The sequence below is a fragment of the Bos indicus genome, chromosome 9 (assembly GCF_029378745.1).
Source record: "Bos indicus isolate NIAB-ARS_2022 breed Sahiwal x Tharparkar chromosome 9, NIAB-ARS_B.indTharparkar_mat_pri_1.0, whole genome shotgun sequence".
NCBI lineage: Eukaryota > Metazoa > Chordata > Mammalia > Artiodactyla > Bovidae > Bos > Bos indicus.
In genome coordinates this window covers 56,834,148-56,837,307 of record NC_091768.1, presented here as the reverse complement: position 1 = coordinate 56,837,307, position 3,160 = coordinate 56,834,148, and the positions used below count along the sequence as shown (strand labels likewise).

Here is a 3,160-nt window from a genome sequence, read left to right as displayed (position 1 = left end):
TCCCTTGATCGCTGTCTCCCTTCCTCTTTGTCTCACTGTTGAAGTTGAAAGTTGTGCTTTCAGACATCTCTCTTCCCATGTGATGATTCATAGCATCATTCATAATACCACTTCTTCCAACTTACCCAGAGAGATAGCAATAAGACTGGGCAGCTGTTGCATCTGTAAATTTTCTCAAACAAGGTCAATATTTTTCTGAAGTTCAGTGTCATCAATAAACCTAAAATGAACAGTAACCAAAGATTCTGTGGAAATGTAGACTGAATTGTTTTTATGGAAATTCTTAGGAATATAATTAATAGAAAAGGGGCATTTAAATGGCACTGTCTTTCTTCTTACACAAATAAAACATTTAATTTCTGCACATTGATCATAAAGATATTTATTTTAAAATTTGTAATGTTAGGTAATTCCATAGGTTATTACAAAAACTATGAATTAGAAGAGACTTCCCTGGTGGCTCAGATGGTAAAGCATCTGCCTACAATGCAGGAGACCCAGGTTCGATCCCTGGGTTGGGAAGATCCCCTGGAGAAGGAAATGGCAACCCACTCCAGTACTCTTGCCTGGAAAATCCCATGGACACAGTCCACAGTGTCGCAAAGAGTCAGATAAGACTGAGCGACTTCACTTAAGAGGGAAAAAAAAAAAGATTTCTGAGTATGAGCAATACCTACCATTTAAATAGCAAGTATGATTTATTTTAAAATTTTCTTATGTAAATCATTTCTCATTTTTGCATATCAAAGAGAATAGTTTTGCTTTCTATCTTTATATAGATTCATAGATTCACAGAATCGAAAGAGTTGGAAGATGCCTCAGAAGTCCTTTCATTTTAACTTCTGTTGAACACAGATATCTCTTTATCCCCATAATGGACAATTTTTTCCCCTTCTTTGGAACACACAAAAAATTGGAAAAATCACTGTTTGTCATTTCACAGTTCTCACAGTTCATTTTACTGTTGGACTACCTTGATGGCTGTCAGAAATTCCCCATTATACCTGAAATTCTGCCCTTTTAGTCTTCTAAACATTGGCATAATTGGTGCTCTCTCTCTACATATATGAAAAGAAAAATAATGTGCCTTCCATCGCCACCCCCCCTTTTTATTTCCAGGCTAAAAACCTTACTTTATAGTAAGAGAAGAATCCTTTATGTCAGGCAGGGAAGCAACACAACAAATATACAGAACAAGCACTTTGTGAATTCAACTCACAGTACTGGTTAGAGCATGGAATTCATGAGCAGTAAGAGAAAAGAGAAAAATTGGAAATGAGACCGGAGTCTGATTGTGGGTGGCTATGGGCAAGAGGATCTTTGCCGTGTTTATTAGGCAGGTTCCTGATATGATCAGAGAGCTGCTTCTGGAAGATTGATCAGAACATGACTAGAGCATGAGTCCCAGATGAATATGAACTTTTGGTCATTTTTCCTCCATAGCTTTTCAACATTCCAATCCTTGTGTAACTCCTTTTGTTGAGTGTGGGCTGAACATAGTAACTAAATTCTAACCAACAGAAAGTACTGTAAGTGCTAGGCTGTCACTTTATAACTAGCTTACATAAAATTATTACTTTCATCTTAACAGCAGACTCTCTCTCTATTGCCTGCTCAGTTTGCATGGATTCATGAAGCAAGTTGACTCCTTGGAAAGATCCACGAGCAAGGAACTGAGAATTCCCTCTGGCCAACTACCAGTGAGAAACTGAGGCCCTCAGTCCAAGAGCTTGCAAAGAAGAGAATCCTGCCACCAACCACATGAACTTGGAAGTGGATATTTCCCCAGTTAAACCTTGAGATGACTACATCCCAGCTGACCAAGGAATTACAACGGGTAAGAGACTTTTAAACAGAGGACCCAGCAAACTCATCCTGGATTCTTGACTTAAGTAACTTAGCTAAAAATGTGTCTTGTTTTAAGCTGCTGATTTTTATGGTAAATTGATTACTTCTGAGCATATGAGCTATAGGAGCTTAACTTGATGCAGAGGTTGTGAGGTTGCAAACATTGGACAAGAGTATAGTGATGCCCAGAAATGATGGGAGATTATAAATGTTTAGATTATGGATTTTGATGGTTCTGTATATGTACATTCATAGAGTTCATTCGTATTCAGCAATAAAACAGAACTGTATCTTCTGGACTGAGGTATTACTGACAGCAAAAGGGAGTACTTTTGTATCCCTAGAGAGCACATTTGATAAATTTTTATGAGCAACTTTGTAGACGCAAAGTATGTACCATGCTAAAATGTTCATTTTTTTTTAACTGGTAGAAGACCAGTCAATGAAACCTCTAAATAGGACCTCAAAAATTAAGAAAGAAGTTAGCCCTCATATTTTAATGTGTTCTTGCTACCATTTTTCAACTGTAAAACTCATTCCAAATACTTGAACTTACAGAGCAGATCTTTGGCATGATAGCTGAAAGCATAACAAGTAAACCACCACCACCAGAAACAAAATGAAGTGCTGCCAAACCAAGTCAAATTGCTTTACTCTGCCAAGTCCAAACACTGATATAGTCTTTCTTGTGAAAATACCTCATTAATGAATGTTTCTAGGATTCTGCATTTTGTTACAGAAATTTCACAAGGGAATATTAATTTCCCTTATTGGGAGAACTTGAAATGCTGAGGAAAAACATATAAAGAACAATCCCTTTGAAGCACGGGAGTTCTAACAAGGCAAGAAGAATTATGGGACCAACAACCAGGGGGAGATAGAAACTCCAAGAGGTAAACTCAGTATTTGGGGCTACTTTTTTCCTAGGTTTAGAGGCATCTGTAGATTCTATTCTATCTGTAGATTCCTATGCTGGAGTTGGAAATGACAACCTACTCCAGTGTTCTTACCTGGGAAATTCCAGGGGCCTGGTGGGCTACAGTCTGTGGGGTCACAGAGTCAGACATTACTGAGTGACTGAGCACAGACACATTTACAATAGATTCTATTAGAGACAAGCTGAGCAGAACTTTTGATAAATTAACAGTTCTAAGGAACAGAAATTCAAATATAAACAGCCAAATTAGAAACCCTAGAAAACCCCTATGACTTGAATTAGAACCTCCAAGGGATACATTCCAGAAGAGAGAAACCAGAAATCAGAAATATCCTGTCCCTAACAAGGGTTGACACTCTCAGTTTAAACTGTCTC

At 37.8% G+C, this 3,160-nt stretch overlaps 1 non-coding gene across 1 annotated transcript; it reads left to right on the top strand.

The window, feature by feature from the left end:
• The first annotated feature begins 450 nt into the window (after positions 1-450).
• On the top strand, positions 451-522 carry TRNAC-ACA (transfer RNA cysteine (anticodon ACA)). The gene has a single exon. It is a non-coding gene; the product is annotated as a tRNA-Cys (tRNA).
• The last annotated feature ends 2,638 nt before the right edge of the window (positions 523-3,160 follow it).